This window comes from Cavia porcellus, unplaced genomic scaffold, assembly GCF_034190915.1.
Source record: "Cavia porcellus strain 051 isolate PalLab524CR breed Dunkin Hartley unplaced genomic scaffold, mCavPor4.1 scaffold_1, whole genome shotgun sequence".
In the NCBI taxonomy this organism is placed as follows: domain Eukaryota; kingdom Metazoa; phylum Chordata; class Mammalia; order Rodentia; family Caviidae; genus Cavia; species Cavia porcellus.
This window is the reverse complement of record NW_026947484.1, coordinates 47,232,078-47,252,732: the sequence shown is the minus strand read 5'-3', so window position 1 is coordinate 47,252,732 and position 20,655 is coordinate 47,232,078. Positions and strand designations below refer to the sequence as shown.

Below are 20,655 nucleotides of genomic sequence, written 5' to 3'. Positions count from 1 at the left end.
CCCCTGTCCCTCCCCTCCCCTTCCCCTCCTTCCCCTTCCTCTTCCCCTCCCTCCCCTCCCCTGCTCCTCCCCCTCCCCTCCTCTCCCCTCTCCTCCCCTCCCCCCCCTCCGCGTCCCTCCCCCTCCCTTCCCCTTCCTCTTCCCCCTCTCCTCCCCTCCCCTCCCCCTTTTAATTGTCCTTCTGAGTTCCAGCAAATGCACCTGTGCAGAAAACAAGCCTCTCTTCCCATGAGCTTTTCAACTTATTCAGAGAAGTGACCGCAATGTACTGCAGCTGCACGGACTCCGGATTCTGTGTTTCAATCCTGGCTCTGCCCCTGTGGTCTCCTGTGGCTTTGACAAGCTACTTAATCTCACAGTATCCTTATCTGCGAAGTGAGGTTACTAATATTACCAAATGATTGAGGTTATGGGGTTATGATGAGAATGTAGCAGGTAAAACACAGCCCATAATAAGCACTTGGTTAGCATTTGTGGGACTTTTTGCACATCTGGATGATGGACTTTTCATTACCACTTATTTTGGGGGGAAAACATTTAAGTGTTAAATGACTGTCCTCAAAGGGAAGAATTAGGTTTAGGCATTACAGTATGACAATTCCTCTTCCCAAATAATGCCCACTTATCAGGTGGAAAAAATACATTTCTCTTCTGTAATAGTGTTTTGTCTGTAAGTAGAAACCCAGAGTCAGGCTACCTAATTTCACATATTCTGTCTTTAACACGTGCATCATTATTTGCGCAAAATGCACAGTTAGTGTAAGTTAGGAAATTCCACATCATAACTAAACCCATAAATGCCTGGGAGTGGGCTAGTGATTTCTCTTAAATGCAAGAAACACTCCTGCTTAACAGTTCCAGTGTGACACATGATGCTTCCCAGCTACCTTGCTCTCTTGCTTTGATTTTGATCTTGTCAAGAGACTGAAAGGTAAACCCCCAAGGTGACTTAGATGATACAAATATTTGCTAAAGAATATGGGTCAGAAGTAAAATTACCCCAGGCCCATGGCAGAATGTACATCAAGGCTGCAAGGTTTGGTCTAACTGTCATCCTCTCAGGGCAGCAACGGAAATGTTAGTGGCTTGAGACCGCTTCTTTGCTTCAGGAAAACCACAAATCGCAAATGCAAATCGTGTGGTGGTGTCCTCTGTAGAAGAAGGGCAGAGAACTTCTAGCAGCTCAGAAGAGGTAAGATGTTTTCAAACCTCATCTGAATTCTGTGAAGTGCTGTTTTAAAAAAGAAAGATGACCATGATATTCTCTGTCTCAAAAAAATCCAAATGGCTCCCCACTGTCAACAGAATCAATTTTGAGTGTTAAGTCCCTCCATCGAGTGTGCTACAAACCAGCCTCACCTGACGGCTGTTTAGGCTTTATGCCTGGGCCCAGTGAAAACTGTTGTACACTAGAAAAAAGAGCTTTATTATATTTATATTATACCAAAATACCTGTAACGTGGCCTTACTGTGTATGTGTCTTCTTTCCCCCTCTGGGTGACCTAATTGATATGTTAATCAATGCTCTCCTCTGTAAAGAATTGTAAAATCTTACCTAATTGATATGTTAACCATTGTTGCCCTCTACAAATAACAGATGTGGTGCTAAAATAAGCTAACAAAGATGATCAATTACTGCTAGACTACTCTAGCCTCTGCTAAGGAAAACCAAAGATCTTCCTCGTTAACAGATTTCCTGATCCATGCCCATACCCCCTTACTTTGTAAACTGTGATATGTACTTAAAGGTGGCAAGTATAAAAGAGCAATACACAGCTTTTGCAATCTCTAACTACATTGTGTTGCTGGGCCCAGGATAAAATAAATCAGCGCTGCTTTTTTTTTTTTTTTTTTTAATTTAAGGAGAAAAAGAAAAAAAATTAGAAAAAGGGTACAAGTTATACAGAATTTCAGAAAACATAAACAGTAGGAAATCACTAGTTAATAGATTACATATTGTTATCTTAGAAATAGTTGTTCAAGTTACAAAATTAAAGCATATAAAGTGGACTTTCAAACAGTGAGACTGGAAACAGTTTTGTTCAATGATCCAACAAAACTCAGTAATATGGTTATCTATCTTATACACTTAAATATATATGCAGTTATATTCTTTAGAGCACTTTCTTTTACTTTCTTTTGTACAATGACAATTACACATTTTGGGTTTTATTACTCCCACAGTTCTTATTACTTTTTTTTGAAGACAATAAAACCAAATGTGCCATAACAGAACAGAGTCAGTCAAATCAAAAGGATGAACATAATAGATAATGTAAAAACAAAATACTAGGTGATCAACAATGGTTACCATACTGCCTCTTGCTATCTTAAAAAGAATTGCCTATATCATCAGTTATAATAAAATTGAACAAAACAGTAAAGAATAAAACCAAAACATTGGAGACATTACAGGACTTTAAAAGAAGATAATAGTCAACCGGAATGGGTGTCATAATGAATCTTACTGTCTTTACAGTTGTTGCCTATACTTTCGAACTTGGTACTATCAAGCAAAGCAGAAGAGAGGAAAATCAGTCAAAGCAAGATGGTGAGGGCTATACAGGGTTTCAAATCAAGTTAATAGGAAATCAAAGTGGGTTACTACAATGTATCCTGCTTTTTTTATTTTTCCCTTAATTAAAAAGATAAAAATAAAAAAGTAAATAATTTTTTAAAAAGGAGATTGAGATAAAAGAAGGCACAACAACAAACCAGCGCAGGTCAAAGCATAACCATCTAAGCAAAATAGTGTTTCACCGCAAGATATCCTGACATAAAAGTAGTTACCATAGTGTCTCCCCCACCCCCGAAATCTTTGAGTACAACTTCGTATACTGTAGCACCAAACACATCAAGACAATGTAAAACCATCCAAGAGAATGACAGTACCACAGGGCATTCAGAACCAACCATCAGAAAATGAACAATGGTCTCCGTACAACCTCCCTGTCTATAAAAGTTTTTGCCTATATTATCACATACAACAAAATCCAATAAGATACAACCTGTTAAGACCGATGGAGACGGAAGAATAAAAGCTTGATGGGACTTCAAAGCAAGATGATACTAAATCAGCACTAGCTACTATGATGTCTTGTTTTCTCCAAAATAGCTGTTCCTACCATCCAATCTTTTCTGCCTCATTTCTCTTGAGCTCTTTTTCTGTCGTTTGTTGTCAGTTTGTCTTCTTCATTTCGCTTTCTGCTCCATTCATTGTGGCCTCTCTGCCACTGTTTCTGAAGTCTTGGTATTTTCCTTTTTTAGAATATCCTGTAGAATTCTCTGTAAAGTTGAATTGGTGGTTGCAAATTCCCCTAGTTCCTCTTTATCCTGGAAGCACCTTGTTTTTCCATCAGTTTCTAGGGACAGTTGTGCAGGATATATCAATCTTGGCTGGAGGTTGTTATCTTTCAAAGCTTGAATTATTTCCCCCCACACTCTTTGTGATTTGATGGTTTGTGCTGAGAAGTCTGCTGTAATTCTGATGGGTATTCATTTGTAAGTGATCTGTTTCTTGTCTCTGAGGGCTTTTAGTATTCTGTTCTTATATTGGATTTCTGGAATTTTGATTATTATGTGCCTGGGTGTAGCTCTGTTTGGGTTGTAGGTGGCTGGGGTCCTGTATGCCTCATACATCTGAGTATCTTTACCTTTTGCTAAATTAGGGAAATTCTTTTGGATTATTTCTGTGAATAGCTTTTGTAGTCCATTTGTTTGTGTCCCTACTTCTTCTTTTATGTTCTTAATTCTTAAGTTATAGATCATCTTATCTTCTAGCCTTTGTATTATTGATGTTTGTTTTCTTGTTATTTTTAAGAAGTTTTTCATTTCATGCTCTCATATTACAAATCTGCCCTCCAGTTCAGATAATCGATCCTTAGTTTCTTTTAAGCTGTTATGCCAGCTTTTGATAGAGTTTTTAGTTTCCTGGTAATCTCTTTGAACCTGCTTCACGTATTCTATGTTTTCTCTATTTTCTCCATCAAACAATTCTCCCCTTTTTTTCTGTTCTTCCATTCTACCATCTGTTTTTTCTTGGGCGGTGCTTAGCATTTCTCTAACTATTCTACTTATATCTTGCTTTATTTCATGAAATGCTTCATTTTTAAGCTCATCTATGAGGCTCTGGAGATATCGCTTTATGTCTATTGGTGCCGTGTCTGATACTGCATGTTTTCTGTCTTCCTTTGCATTTCCCTTTCCTGGATCAGTGTTCTCAGGATTGGGGACTGAGGACCTTTTCTTGTTGCTTCCTCTTCCCATACTTTTTGTTCCTTCCATACAAGTAAATGTAGGAGCCCCAATTTTTTTCTCTTTTTCAGTTACAGTTTGTTTGAACTACGCCGGCTAGGTGTTCCCGCCCACTGCAGTGTACTAGGGAGACACAAACCTCAGCAGCCTCTGCTGGGCCTGCCCCTCCAGGTCAACCTACCGAAGGCTTCCCGCTAAGGTGCGCCTCCATGCGCTGGGACCTGGTTTGGGCTAGTCTACTGAGTCTTAGTCAGCGGCATCACGCAGGCCAGGCACTCCCCACCAATCCCGCTTGAGAGGGGAATATGCAGCTAACGTCCCTGCAGTGTCCTGTTCCGGTAAGTCTGCCTGGTCCCAGTATGTCCTTTGCTGGAGCCTCCTACTCTATGAAAGGGTCCCCGTTCCGCTCACTCACCGCAAGTCGATGTAGGGCTCCCTGCCACTCCTGCTCTCAACTCCGTTTGCAGATTCCCGCTCTCAGAGCTTTCGCGCGTCTCTCTCCCTGCCCTGCAGATTTGGACGCAGCAGAAGCAGCAGGAAATTCAAATCGCGGCTTCCAGTGGGGTGGGTTCTAGCTTCCTGTGCTGAGATTTTATCTGTTCCTGTTATAGCACCAGGATTGGATTTCCAGTTGTTTTCTCTTAGCTTAGTTCATTTCTGGGTCAGCAGGGTGTATCTCCCCTTGCTTAGGACCTCTCACCCTGTACCATTCCTGGATTTTAAGCGGGGTATCTCAGAGAGCCTCCATAGCTGCTGCTATCTATCTGCCATGTTCTCCCACATCAGCGCTGCTTTTTAAAATATGTTTTTGCTTCATTTTTTGAACTCGAGCTTGGGGGCTCCTTTGTGGATTACAAGAAAAACCTGCTTTAGAGTTTTCATTTTGGCTCAGTGTACATCCTACAGTCTTACTGAAGGCAATGGTAAGATACAATCTCTCTTTCTTTTTAAATTTTTTTTCATGTGTTGGAGATTGAACTTCAGGCCTTGTAAATGTAGGTAAATGCTCCATTGCTGAGCTATATCCCCAAGTATTTTTTCTTCTTTTTATAACTGAAACAGAATCTTGCTAAATTGTCCAGGCTGGCCTCAAACTTGTGATCATCCTGCTTCAGCCTTCCCAGTAGCTAGGATTATAGGCGTGAACTCGCGAAACCAGAAAAAGCAATAGTAATAATATTCTACATTTTATCTCATGGTGTTAATGAATAACAATGATAGTTACCAAGGCCAAGCGTTGTACGTGCAACACTTTACACGCATTGTCTCATATTTATTTTCATAATCTAATCATCATCACTGTTACCAGCCTTAACAATGAGGAAGCTCAAGCAGAAAGTAAATTGTCAAGGTCATTTAGTTAGAAAATAGCATAGCCAAGATTTCAGCCCTGATAGTCTGGCTTGTTAGCCACTGTGACAGACTGGAAAGTCTTGTTTCTGCAGAGGGTTTGTTCTGCTGGCTCTTGGACTTCCAGGAACTTTTACTGCCTCTGCTGGCTTCTGTCAACTTTACAAGATTTTACTTGTTAAAGTGGAGCCTTGCAAAAAAGAAAAGGGACAAAGCCTCTCTTCGAGAAAGTGTGCTCCCTGCAGCCCTGGTGTGCCAAAATTTGATGATCTTCTCAAGTTTTCTAAAATGGACCAAAGGCAACTAGGAGGTTCTCTTTGTCAGGTTCCCCTGCTGAGAACCCTTTTGAGTTACTAGGTAGTAGGAGAGATGTTTATGTGAGTCACATAATTTTACCGAGCTTTCCTTGAGAATGCATGGAGTTAATGGATCACAGCTGTGGGCAGTGTTTACCCCACGCTCATACCTGGAATGCCTTCCTAGTTGGAGGGGCTGGCTTGCAGCTCTGCCCCGTCTTGGTGGCACAAGACCATTAGGATCACAGGCAGAGTTTTTGAGAAATACTGGTGGATGCTGTGCCCCTCCCTAGACAATTTCATTTTGTTTCAGCTTGTGTGTGGGGAGAGGGCTGGCACTGGCAGTTTTTCAAAGCACTCCCTGTCATATGGAAGTATAGCTGGGGTGAGAACCACTGGGCTAGAGAAAAGTCCGAATATTTGTGACCTGCAATCATTAATAGCAATCTCAGTTAACTTAAGACTTAATAATGTGCATCTTTTCAAAACTGTGCCAAATGTATTTTTAAAACATGGACAATGGCAGTACAGTTATCCCTCGGGATCTGCAGGGGACGGGTTCCACATAGATACCACACTCCAAGGGTGCCTAAGTCCCCAAAACAGAGCATTTGCATGTAACCTATGCTCATCTTCCTGTATACTTTATCATCTCTAGATGCACAGCACACTGTAAGAACTATGTACATCATTGCTGACCTCTATTATCTGGGCAAAATGATAAGAAAATGTGTCTGTGTGTATTTAGTACAAATGCAATTTTTTTTTTTTAATTTCAAACCATACTTGTTAGAGTAGCAAGTTAAGCAGAAGATAGCAGGCAATTAGAGAGACATGAGGCCTAAGAGAGAGTCAGAATGACCAGTCTTTGATCAACAAATCAGGAATATGAGGCCAAGAGTTAATAAAATCCAAGTCAGTAAGTAAGTCCAGGGTTGTAACAAGCAATGTGATAAGCAAATGATATCTTGTTTATTAGCATGCCCACTTGCTAATAACTTCTGCTCCTGCCTATTTGGAAAATGTTTTTTCCTTCCCAATTTGTTCTTTTAATGAACCACTTGGATAAGATAGAGGTGAGAGACACCTGCCAACATACGCTTGTGCCCTCCTCAACTCCTCTTAGGCCCCTCTAGATTGACTTTAGTTTGAATGACGTGAGTCCATTTTTTGGTATAAAAACTCCTAGACAAAGAGTCCCCTTGGCAAGCAACTTTCAGCTCCCTTACTGACTATCAGGAGCCCTTTCTCTCTTCTGATTAAACATTCCCCCTGTCTACCTCTTTTGTCCTTGAATTCATTCTTTGACTCGGTGAGACACAGACCAGATTCAGAAGACCTATACATTCAAGTGTGAGAAACGTTTGCTTTGGAGAGTGTCTCTTTTCTACATAGGCCAAGAACCACCGTGAACCAACACAGCTCTGCAATTCCTGCTCAGCGACTAGCATAGAACACAGAAACCCCAAGAGTAGGTCAGCACGAGGCTGCAGACACCCACTGCATTATGCTGATAGGGCAAGGAAGTAATTGTTGTACATGTCTTCTCTCGAGTGGACTGAGAGCATCCTCCTTCTGCACCAAGGTTTTCCCGAGATACACAGTAGAAAACAGGGCTGTAAATAAAACAGCTTATGTTTGGTAAAGGAGAAAGCCTCCTGCTGTGTAACATGTATATTAAGAGCAGAATTGCTCTGTAAAATTTAATTTTACTTTAGCCTAAAATAGAAAACTGGGCCAGGCATGTGATCCCAGTCCTCAGCAGGCTGAGGCAAGAGGATTGTGGTGGATTCAAGGCCAGCTTGGACTACATAGTGGGACTGTCTCAAGAGAGGGAGTGGGAGAGAGAGAGAGAGAGAGAGAGAGAGAGAGAGAGAGAGAGCACTGCAATAGCACTTACTATAAAATCTTTTTCACAGAGAAAAAAGTGATTTACATATGAACCCTATAAAAAGGAATTATTTTCTTTGAACCATCATGGATAAAAACAAATCGTATGTAAAAAGTTTAGATTTTAGTCTAATAAAATCCTCCTTCAGCTCTGTTTAAAGTTATTTGTTCATATAAATTTTATCAGTCTACTGATTTTTTATGGGAAGAGATGTCATTCTTTATATATCTTCATGACTGAAACTACTTCATTCTGGAACCATCAGTTCTGCCAGTGGTGTGGGGATTTAATTTCACTGAAGAGGGGCCCTGGAGCAAGCAATCTGTTTTACTAGTGCATATTAGTTATACAGCGTAGCGGCTTCATGTTGGCATTTTCCTATGTGCACATTACGCACCGTGGATATTTATCCCTCCCAGTAACCCCTTTGGCTCTTTTCTCTCCATTATTCCTGATTTCCTTCCTGTTCTCTAACAATCTCCCTTCTAGTTTAATGCCTGTTTCTGTCTCTGAGTCTGACTCTGTCTGTCTCTGTTTTTCTCTCTGTCTCTGTATCTGTTTCTCTCTATCTCTCGGTCTCTCTTTCTCTTCCTTTATCTGCTAAGTTGCCAAGTTGGCCTCAAACTAGTCATCTTCCTGCCTCAGCCTCAGAAGTGGGCTGGGATTACAAGCATGACCTCTGCACTCAGCTTTTCCTTCCTCTGAGTTATACAAAGATGACTTGATCTCTGCTCACCAGCACTGACATCAGTCACTGTTCATATCTTTGCTAAAATGCTTGATTCCTCAAAAGAAACAGGTAGGAAAGGGCAGGTGTAGCCCGAGGCTTTTGATACTTAAAAATGATTTACTTTTGGAAAAATTTAAAGACTATTTTTATCTATGAGAGCGTGGATATTATACCTAAACAAGCGTCTCCCCAGGTGCTCCCCAAATGCTGAAAAGTCTTCCTTTTTCCAAGCTGAATCATCCATTCCTTGAGCGCAGTGTGCAAAGAAATTCCAACACTCCCTGGCAGTAGGGAAGAAGAAGAAACCTGGAAGATGTGCTTTTAAACCAAAACATGATCTTATCAAAATCCTTTCAGCTTAAACCGTATTTCACTTCTTTTAGGTCCAGTGTGCTATTTGCCTTTCTAGTTCTATTCATGAGGTGTAGGGAATTCATGTCTATGTGTATTTTTTTTGGTTTTCTATGTGAGGTACTTCCTATGGTCCCTGACCTCAGAGAGTTTATTATTTCCTATTAAGGGTGGAAGAAATGACCACAGACTTTTGACTGAAAACAACACAGAAGTATTTTAACAGTTCTAGAAGTCTATGGCCAGTCTCACTGAGCCAAACCCAAGATGCTGTGTTCCTCTTGGAGGCCTGAGGGAAGAATCCATTTCCTCAGTTTTTCTAGATTCCAGAAGCTGCCTGCAATCCGTGGCCTTGGACTCCATCTTTGAAGCCAGCAAAGCAACATCTCTTCTGTGGCCTTGGTCTCCATGTTTATGTTTCCTCTCCGACTCTAACCCCCACCTTCCACTTTTATGATTATTCTGGGCCCACCCAAATAATCCAGAATCATCTCCCCATCTCTAGATCTATAGCTTAACCACACCTACAAGGCCCCATTTACCCTGTGTGGGGAATATATTCATTTCCAGGTTTCGGGGATTAGAATGTGGACACCTTTGGTGGACAGGGTGGGGCACATTGTTATTCACGGCAGGGGTGAAGAGGTCAAAGACAGAAGTAAATGGCTAGGACATTTTCTGAGACAGTTTCTTCCTGTGCTGTTTTCTTTACCTTCCCTCATCTTTGCAGGTGGCCAAATTCTGGCCTTGCCTCACAGGGAGCAGAAAGCAGAAGTTTCCAGAAAAACACTTCCCTGTTTAACTCTTGATTTTTATTTTTTTAGTACTGGGAATCAAACTCACCACCTTTCGCTTGCCAGACACTGTAACCCCAGCCCTGACTCTTGATTTTTAAGAGTCCAAGTACATGAGAAAGTTGTGCTAGGTGTTCTGGACAGACAGGTGAGAGGGAAAGGCTAGGGGACTGCTCTAGCCTTATGGTGGGTGGGCAGGGTTAGGAGGGGAGGTGGTGGGGGTCTCTCTCCCTGGAGGTGCCCAGGGAGGTGGTGGGACCTCAGGGAAAGGAGGAGGGGAACCCAATTCTAACACAGAGGGTCAAGAAACACTTTGAAATTGAAGCTGCTGGGAGATATCAAGCCTTGATGACTGAGAAAATAGTAACAGAAAGAGGGAGGAAGGGAGAAAGCCCAGGTGGAAATTCACCCTGAGCTCTGGTAGCAGAGCCATGTAGTGTACCCTGATCTGGGAGCTGTATTCATAGTTCCCCAAAGGAGGGGACTACACGTTCCCTTTGCTATAGTGTGGAGGGTGATTGTCCTACGAAGGCTCATGTATTAAAGGCATAATACTCAGCATGGAGCTATTGGAATGTGGGGTGACCTTTAAAAGTGGGGCCTAGAGGGACTTCTTTAGGTAATGGAAGGGACCTGTTGGACCCTTACCTGTCCATGATGTTGCTCCCTGACTCAAGAGATAAATGCTGTTCCTCTAACATGTGTTCCCACTGTAAAGCTGTAAAGACACTGTTAAGACACCTTGTTTTCAGGCCCAAAGCAAACAGAGCTATCCAACTATGGGACTGAACCACCAAAACTGCTAGCTGAATTCAACCTTTTTTCTTTATAAATTTATTATCACTGATATTTTCTTATAGTGTCAGAAAGCTGACTAACATACCATGTCTCTCTCCCCCACCCCTTCAGGGAAATATGCTGGAGAGTCTGTGGGAAAAAAGAAATGTCCTCCATGAGTCTGGCTGGAGGTTTAGAGCCCACAACAATGTCCCATGCAAGTTGGTATCAAGGATCTACACGGGGAAGGCCCAAAGACCAGTGGTGGAAGCTAGAACATCCATGTCAGTGGAATGAAAGATCTGTGCCAGCAGGCTGAGGGATCTGCAGTGGAGCTAGGAAGCAATGCTTAAGGTAAGGACCAGAGCTCTCCTGAAGAGATCTGTAGCCATCATCAGTAACAGCAAGCAGCCAACCCCCTATGACGATGTGAACAGCTGAATTCATATCAGGAAAACCAGTGTGACAAGCTTCTCCAGGAGAATCAGCAGCATGCCATCTTCTCCTCCAGTTCTCCTGTTATGTTGTTGGCAACAATTCTCTGGTGGGCCTTCCACACCCAGCACCATGCTGACTCAGTTCAGCTGGGTGTTCCAAGTTGATCGTTAATTAATTCACTGTGTGTAGTCTTTAACTCAAGAATATGCCAGGAATGAAAATAGCTAGTTCAAATGGAGTTTCTAGTTTTAGGCTTTCAGTAATCTTCATTTACATTTCTATCAACAATGTAGAAGGGTTCTTTTTTTCCCACAGACTCTCCAGCACTTATCATTTTGTTTCTTGTTGCTGAGTATTCTTTCTGGAGTTAGGTGTTTCAGTTTTGTTTTAGTTTGCATTTCTTGGATGGTTTGTGATGCTGAACAGTTTTTTCATGTATTTATTGGCTATTTGTACTTTTTCTGAGAATTCTCTCTATATTTGAGTTGCCTATTTTTGATTGGGTCTTTTGTTTGAGGAAGTTCTCATTTTTGAATATATATTTTAAAATACTAATCCTTTGAAGAAGAGGACTAGTATTTTTCCAATTCTGTAAGTTGTCTCTTAGCTCTGTTATTTCATTTGCTGTGAAGAAGCTTAATTTGATATTATCCCATTTGTTCATTCTTGGTATTATTTCTTGTGCAATTGGGATTCTGTATGGAAAGTCCTTGCCTATGCCTGTGTCTTCAGGTGCTTTGATATTTGGTGCCAATATGCTTATAATTATTATAAGCATATTATATTATAATTATTATCCCTTCCTATTAAATTATTCCCTTAACCAATATGTAGTGATCTTCCTTTGTTTCTTCTGATAAGTTTTGGCTTGACATCCACTTTGTCTAAAATTAAGATAACTTTTTTTTGTGTGTGTGTGTTTCTCATATTTCTGTTGCATGAATATTATTTTCCATTCTTTTATTTTTAATATGTGAATTTCTTTTTGAATTAAACATGTTTTGCATACTGCATATCATGAGGTTTTTTTCTTGATCTGTTCTGTCCACCTGTGTATTTTGATTAGAGAATCCAGACTATTCACACTGAGAATTATTACTGAAAGGTATTGACTTATCCCTACCATTGCACTATTTTCTTGTTGCTGGTTCCTTTTTCCCATCTCCTTTCTGCTTATGTGCTCACCTTGACTGGTATATTAATTCTGTTAGGCTTTTTGGTATTGTTGACTTTGTTGTCTCTTTCTTGGATAACCTTGACAAATTTTTCAAGTGCTGGTTTTGCTGATTATGAATTTCTTAAGGTGCTCTTGCTACAGTAATAGCTTATTTCTCCACCAAGTTTTTTTTTTTTTATCAGCACTGGAGATCGAACTCACGACCGCCTGCTTGCAAGACAGGTGCTTATGCCGCTGAGCTAAATCCCCAGCCCCACCAATTTTTATATATATATTTTTTCTTTTTTTTTATTTTGAAAGTAGTAAAATACAGCAGAACAAGACAGAATAAAGCCAACTGAGACCATGTAGTGAAATTGGTACAGAACTTCACAGCAGGTTACCAGGATAACAGTAATAGGTATCACCATATATTTCATTATCTTTACAATAGTTGTTCTTTCAATCATGTATATCAAAATAAAATGAAATACAGAACATTATAGAACTTATCAAAGCAGAATATTGAATAGAGCAGTACCATTAATCAGAATAAAGCACAACAGTAATAAAAATATTTGCCTTCAAAGAGATGGTAGAAAAAAATCGCCCTTATTTGCTATGGTCAACCTCCCAGGAGACGCTCAGATTTCTGGTTCCCATTTGCTAATGGGCGGTGCGGGGGGGGGCAGGGAAAGTGGGATATTTGACTCTAGGCTGTGCACCAGTAGATTCACTATTGCTTAGCAGGGAGCAGGCTGGTTGCTTGGTTTCCCAGCATCCTAAGTTCCAACATAGCGTGGCTCTCAGGAGACACTGGTGGTTCTCCCCCTGGAAGGGCTGCACACTCCACCAATTTTAAAGAAAGATTTGTAAGATATGTAAGTCTGGATTGGAAGTTTTTGTCTTTTAGAGTTTGAAACACTTCACTCCAAGATTATCATTTCCAATAAATCAGTTATATGGCTTTTGCTTTCTTTTCCCTTGATGCCCCCAGATCAGCTTTGGGGAGCTGGGAGTTTTGGAGGCATTTTGTTGCCTTGTCTTCTTACATGTCTGTATTTTGTTTATATGCTTTGTCTTATTGTTTGCTCAATGTCTTCTGTAAATTCCTTAATCATCTAGTTTATTACTTCCATTATCTGCTGTATCTTCTGTAATCCAGCTAAGAACCTCATTGATCTGCTTTTCAATCTCTTTCATTATCTTTTCAAATAATTTGGTGATATGTTTGTTTTTTCAGATGGAGCACAGTTCAAATCTAGCCTCAGTTTTCAGCTGGAGCTCAAACCCCTCCACAAATTCTAGCCCACTCCCTGTTTGTGGTTCTCATCACCCGGTCCCTGTGGGAAGGTAACATGGGTATCCCTGAAGTGACCCATTCCCAGCTATTCTGAGTCCAAGAGTCAAACAACCAGCCCCTTCATGGAACGATGCCCAACTAACAACTCAGCAATGTGGTGGGTGCCTCTCTCCAGTCATTGCCTGCCTTGTGGAAGAAGTCTGCTTGGAGCAAAATCCAGCACTATCCCTACAGATCACAAGAGCAGTGGGCTCCCCTTGAAGCCCTCACTGATGGCCCAGTCCCCTGCCAGCACTTCAGTCTCAAGCCCCAGCATTCACCTTGCTTCTGAAGAGTCAGGATGCCCACTCCACGAGCTGTGATCCAAGAGCTGGGGTGAGAGTCCAGACTGTTTGGTTCCTATATCCGCACTGTGGACTGTCTCTTCAACCTCTTTGTAGTTTTCACTTTTCCTGTCAGTTCCTTCCACATTCCTAGTGATTTACTTTTTTTTTTTCTTTCTCATGTTATTTTCAGTATCTGGATTCTGGATCTCAGATGTTGAATTTTGTTGCCACTCACCACTCCAAGTGTAATCTTTAATGGAAAAAAGTCACTTACACTTTTGTTGATTTGAGTATGAGCCAGTTAAATTTATTGTATTACTGCTTTCCATCATTAGGATTAAATGTGGTAGAAGATACAAAGAAATGTAAAACTAGTTTTTTAATTACAGTTTGAAATCTAGTTGGAAGGCAGAAAATTTAAACTCACATAAGGCGGCTGAATGACTTTAAAAGATTATAAGAATTTGTCATCAGTAAGAAAAGAAACTTCATGGTAGGTGTTTCAGAGGTCTTGGGAAGCTGTAACAAGATTGGCATGAACAGCATTCTGGGGTCTCTGTGACTTGCCTGAAAATTCCCATACTGCCTTATGAGAAATGATAATTTGTCTGCTACTGCTCATGTTGCAAATGCAAATAGTAAGACAGAAAGGAAGCCATTTTATGGTCCAATTACAATTGAGAATTGTTTTATTTGCTTGGGCGTGTGCATATGGTGAACATTTGGGAACCCCAGACTTGCTGCTTACAGAACATTTTAAGCAGTAAAGTGAGCACAGACTTTGGGCGTTTAACTGGATCAGCCTAACACATGGCCATTTTTTACTCGTATTGAGAGATTTAGCTGGCAATCTTAGGAAATTTGCATGAGAATAAAATTGACTCCAAGAGGAACTTGGAGAATGTGAATTTGTTCAAAGTTTAGCCAAAAGAAAGTAGTTCCATGTCAGCATGAGATGCCAATAATAATAGTGTTATAAAAATATTTTCTGGAAGCCAATGATCTTTTTTTTCTCTTTTATTTTCTTGTCTGCATGAAATAACTCAAACCATATTCTGTAAACAGAAATCCTGGAATTGATTTCAAACAATGGACCTCCACAGCAAGCGGCGTACAAATAGAAAGTTAAAGATTAAGAAGTTACTCATGCAAAGGTCACTTAGAAGGTTCTCCACAGTAATGGGATTTGAGTCAACAAATAATGAATGCCTGTCATGTGGCCAGCTTTCTGAAGGCATGGTGGTGGATAGGAAGTGGGACCCACAAGCCCGTACCTAAGGCATGATCAGTCACTTCAAGCACTGGTCACTGATTTGTAAGAATGAGCAGGAAACGCATGAAACTGCAGGGTGAGGCTACATATTTCAATATAAGAGTGGTGGAGGGGTGAGAAAGTGAATGTAGTGGACACTCAAGGAGGCTTTCCTGGGCTAGACAGGGTGTACAGAGGGGAAATGGGATGGGATTAGCGGGAAGCAGGAACAGCATGTTAGGGAGGAAGAGATTGGCGGATGGAAATCGTCTTTGTTTGCAGCTTCTTACCTACTTTTCTGCATCTTTCCATTTTATTTTACACTCAATTCTCTTTCTTAATGCTGCCAAACCATTTTCTTCTCCTCCTCTTCCTCCTCCTCCTTCTCCTTCTTCCTCTTGCTCTGCTTTTCTGGTGCTGAATACTGAACTCAGGGGCTCCATGCTGAGCTGCATTCCTAGCCCTTTTATTTTGAGCCAGGGTCTTGCTAAGATGTTGTTAGGCAGATTGGCCTTTAACTTGTGATCCTCCTGGCTCTTTTTTTATGGGGTAGAGGTGCTGGAGATTGAACTCAGGGCTTTGGTGCATGCTAGGTATGCACTGGACCCTGAGCAACACCCTTTGATTTGTATGTAATTCATGAGGAGTCCAGCTCGTCCACCCAGGCTTCTTATGGCCCACATCCGGGGTTTGGCAGCTTGGATTGAATCTTGGCTTCCTCATTCATCACTGGGCTGACAAATTATTAACCGCTTTGTACCTTACATTTCTCGTCTTTGGAGAGGGGTAAAAAATGATCAAATCAGTGAATGCATATACAGTACTTAGCATATGCAGTGATTAGAACATAGTAAACAGTGACCATTAACAATCACATAGCTATCCCTCAATCAATGTTGAGAATCTATTTCAAAAATTAAGTGGGTGATGCCTGGTGATCCATCTCAGAGGCACTAATGATCTAATGTCTGGGCAAGAGAGGCTGAGGGTGGCCATTGGACATGGTAGCTGAGTTGAGGTGTCATCCACACCCAAGCTCTGTCAGTACCCATGGCATCTCCAGACTTTGTTATGATTTCCCACAACCTCCAGAAAACTTCCAAAGGTGGTGCTAGCTGGGCCAGGGAGGTGGATTTTGTTATAGGCAAAGAAGAGATACCAAGTGGAAATGTGATAAGATGAAGACATTTGAAATAGTTTAAGCAGGGGCTGGGGGTTTAGCTCAGTGGCATGAGCGCATGCCTTGCAAGTGTGTGGTTGTGAGTTCGATCCCTGGTACCGATAAAAAAGAAAAAGATCAAAAAAAAAAAAAAAAGAAAAAAAGAAAAGAAAATAGTTTAAGCAGCTGATTCTACAGACAAAATAGGTGAGTTAGAGACTCACCCATGACCCTCACAGAGCCCTGTTCATGAATTTCCACCACTACCCATTCTTTCTGCCACTTAGCCTATTTTTTTCCCAAAGCAGAAAGGCCAATTTTGTCTCTAAGTCGCAACAGTTTTGAAATTACCGCCATGTATTTCAGTTTCTTTGCATTTAAAAATGGTAGAGTCCTTGTGTTTCATTTGGAAAAGTTCCACTTCCTTTCCTTTCCCAGCTCTGAGCTGCCAGTTGCATTTCATGTGTGGTGGGCTGATGTGTAAGCTGCTGATTCATGATGACCCAATCACTTGACCCTCTGTCCCAAGCTCTTCATCCAGGAAATTGCCAATTAATGTTTAATAAAAGGTCTCAGAATGATCCTGGAAAACAAACCTATGCTAAGTACTTCTAAATCTTTTTAAGACTCTCCTCCTTCCTCTCTGACGCCATCATCTTTTTTTTCCTTCCCTGACTCCTCCTGTGCCTCCCGAAATGCAGCCACATCTGGGGCTGTGTCCCTCTGGGCATCTCTCTGGTGATGGGCCCCGTGTGTCCTTCACTGCCCATGTCCCTGTGTTGAAGTATGGAATATGCCAGGGGGCTTTCAGGAGGCTGTTAGGGCTCAACGAGATTGTGCAGATGGAGTCATTTGAATAAGATCAACGCGGTCAGCTCTGCCTCTAAAATGATCCTTACTGGATCATAATTCTTTTTTGGCTGTAAGCTTTTGAGGGTAAAGACTGTCTCTTAACCTTTAATTCCATCGATTCTGTGTTTAAAAGTAGCAGACATCGCTGGCACCTGTTTATAATCTCAGTGCTCTGGGAAGCTGAAGCAGGAGGATTGTAAGTTCAAGAATAGCCTAGGTAACTTAATGACTTAGCCAGACTCTGTCATAAAATAATATAACAAAATAAAGGCTGGGGAAGTAGTTCAGTGCAAAGGTTGGAACCAATTCCTGGCACCACCAACTACACATTTGAAAGAAAAAGAAGAAAGAAAAGCAGGCATACAAGACATACTTGAGTTATCAGTTGAGTTGCAAAAAGTGTGTTCCATGTCCAAATACATTTATAAAGCCCTGAGTTAAAATTAATTGAAATTTCTTCTTTCTTGTCAGACCACAAGTGGTTGCTATCAGTTCCTAAGAGGCACATTGTAGTGTGCAGGTCCTGATCACTCAATCTTAGGATCCTCTTCATAGCTCCAGCCTGCACTCCCGGAAAATAACTCCTTAGAACAAAGTTAGAGAAATGTTGTGTTGGGAGAACTGATCATTCATGTGGACAGAAATAAAATCCACATGGAGCAAAATGTTACACGTCCAATTCATACACATACATATGTACAGACGTGAAGCTGTAAACACGCGGGTGATTGTTTTTCAGTATAGCGAGGGAGACTTTGAACCACACCATGCAGGAACTACAAAAGATTGACATTTTTTTACTAAATGCAATTAAACATTTGCAGATGCTCTGTACACTGTCAAAACAGTAAAACAGAGAGAGAGAGAGAGAGAGAGAGAGAGAGAGAGAGAGATTTTTCTAAATCCACTATCACTAAAACAAATACTCTTTTTCTTAACTCCATCCCCCTGGTCTGCCCCTGCCTGAACCTCCTTTTTGAATGGCAAGTTTTTGGGGCTCCCTTTCTCAATGTCCAATGCATGGAGCAGAGGAACAGCCCCTGTGGGGATGGGAAGGAAGCCCCAGAGCAGGGCAGACCTGCATGCTAGCTGGAGAAGGGTGTCCAGGCTCCAGCCTCTGGGAGATGGGTTGCCCTGACCTTGCCTCCCCAGCCTCCCTGGAAGCATGACCTGTCCCCACTCCCCCAAGGCTCTGCCCTGTGGATATCCTTTTAGCCAAGAAGTAATTGTTCCTCTGAAGTTAGGTTTATAGGCATGGAAGATGTGCTTGATCAGGGTCTGGTTTTCTCTTTCCCTCTCTGATGTCTCCTTAGACCCTTGTCACTCTTCCTGTGGCTTTTCACACCTGGGCCCAGAATCCCACCCGCTCCCACACCTTCAGTGTCAGCTTGGTGGGTGTCCAGTTTCTACAGCTTCTCTGATTCGAATCCCACAGGTTCACCCACTGCTAAAAGTCACTTCAGACCTTCCCAGGGCTTCAGACTCACGAGCTCTGCCTCAAACCAACTGACCATGTCTTCCTCAGAACTCTTGACCTTCCTGTTTCTGCAGCAAAATTGCCCTCTTCCTCTCAGCAGAGCCTAAGCCTCAGTCAATACTTTCTCTTCCCTTCCTCCCTGCTTCCCAAACCTAGGCTGGCTGAACATTTTTTCAAACCCTTTCTTCCATCCCCCCGTCCTTCCCCGGGGCTGCCAGCTACAAGCTCAGCCCCATTGCTCAGGCGAGAAGAGTACGGTGGTCTCTAGACTCCTGACTTAGCTGCTTTCTCATCACTGAGACCCAATGCCTAACACTCACAATTTAAAGGAGGAAAGGTTCATTTTGACTCATAGTTTGTATAAGTTTCAGTTCAGTTCAGTAGGTTCCAAGGCTGGGCAGCACGGCCGAGGGCCTGGCAGAGGAGAAACAAACAGTTCATGGCAGGGTAGGCTGGAAGCAGAGTTGGATCAAGGGAGGAGGAGGGAGGTATAGACTTGCAGGCCACATGGTGACCACCTCTTCCCACCAGGCTTCACTTCTCAACATCATACCCAGCTATAGACCTATCAGTGGGCTAATCCAGTCACCTATGAGCCCATGAAGCTTTGGGGGGACATCTAGACATAAACACAACAACTCCTCTGTGTTGCTCTGTCTCTAAGGCTCCCCTTACCTCCCACCCATCTTCTGCTCAAGAGTTGAGATAGGACCCTTAACTCTGTCTCCCAAGCCTGGCATCAGCCTACCTTTCCACCCTGGTATTCTACTTTGCAATACAAATTTAGATTTTAGCACCACTGATATTTTGGCTATTCTACAACATCACCTTAAACTTCTTCCTCCTGCTTCAGAGAAACTTCTTATCTCCTATTTTTCTTCTCTCTGTGAAAGTACATCTCCTCCTTCGGTTCTCCTGGCCAGGTTCCTAGAAAGGACTTTGTTTCAAATGGTACTTAGCTCATACTCTTATGAATTACTGTTTGTGTTCATGTCTAATCTCTCGACAGGATAAAAGGATTTGTCTCATACATTTTTATATAGCCTATGTCCCCTAGCAAATATTAGTATTTAAGATATAATTTTTTAAAATGATTTTTAAAATTTATTTTTATTTTTATATTTTTGTGGTGTTGGAGACTGAGTCCAGGGCCTCAGAAAGGCTAGGCAAACACTTTATCACTGAGATATACCTCCAACCCCAATATGCTTGCTTAATAAAGAAATGAATGAATGCTTTAGACCAAATAGCCAATTTATTATTCAGCCTTCCTGACTTGGGGCAGGAATCATTTACGGGTAGCCAACTGGCTGTACATCAAAGTAATCTTATTTTGGCAAAACAATGTCTACATACTGTTAACATTTTTCAGTGTAACATTTGTCCCTAATAAAATAAAACAAAGATTTTTTTTCTAATGTCTTAGCAGAGGGAACACTAGAAAAAAATTGCCATGGGGTGGAAACCAGGCTGATTTTCCTTTGGTTGGTTATTCACAGTGGGTGATATACCCTCTCACCTTTCTGGAGACAGAGCCTGAAGAACATCTCCAGCCCTCCTGCCCTCCAGCTGCCAGGATGGGGATTGGGCAGGTGAGATACAGTCTTGAGAGTCAGTGTGTGTGCAGTGAACCCCCAGCCCAAGCTATAACAATGGGCTCCAAGGCACCATAGGTGTTCCACTGGGGCCAGTAACCACGCGACCCAGGACGACCATGGAACAATCTCTGCCTGGAAATGAGTGGCCTCCTTATTGCCAAAAACCCATTATTTAGAATTCTGAGTAATAATCTCAGGACCTTCTGCTTTATGTGTCCCAAATGGAGCTGTTTCTCCTTCCAGTTTTCCACTCCCAGACTTTCACAGGCAAATAAATGGCGCCACCTTCCACACCTCATTACTCAAACAGAATCTCAGATCCATCTTTGACTTCCCTTTGCCTCCTGACTAATCTATCAGCACATTCTATGGATTCAAGCTCAGGTCTGGCCTTTTCTTTATGTCCTCTGTCACCAACCAAGGCCACGGCTCTGTTGATCCACTGGAAATTTACTTTCCAGCCTTTTATCACAGCAGGCTTCTCTCTGCTCAGTAGACTTCAGCCACACTGGTTTCTCTTCATTTCCTCTGGTGGCCCTCCCCCACCTTAGTCCATTTTCCCTTGCTATAACAGAATGCTAGAGACTGGCTAACCAGTAAAGTGAAAAGGTCTGTATAGCTCACAGTTCTAGAGGCCATAGCATTCAAGTT

General features: G+C 41.9%; 1 long non-coding RNA gene across 2 annotated transcripts; it reads left to right on the top strand.

Moving 5' to 3' along the window:
• Positions 1–196: 196 nt before the first annotated feature.
• LOC106028082 (uncharacterized) lies at positions 197–19,785 on the top strand. Of its 2 annotated transcripts, XR_002791734.2 has the most exons (5): positions 197–380; positions 1,063–1,192; positions 9,697–9,814; positions 10,576–10,797; positions 13,281–19,785. It is a non-coding gene; the product is annotated as an uncharacterized LOC106028082 (long non-coding RNA). The 2 variants fall into 2 exon arrangements; XR_010047071.1 differs by lacking the exons at positions 197–380; positions 1,063–1,192 and adding an exon at positions 3,957–5,177.
• The last annotated feature ends 870 nt before the right edge of the window (positions 19,786–20,655 follow it).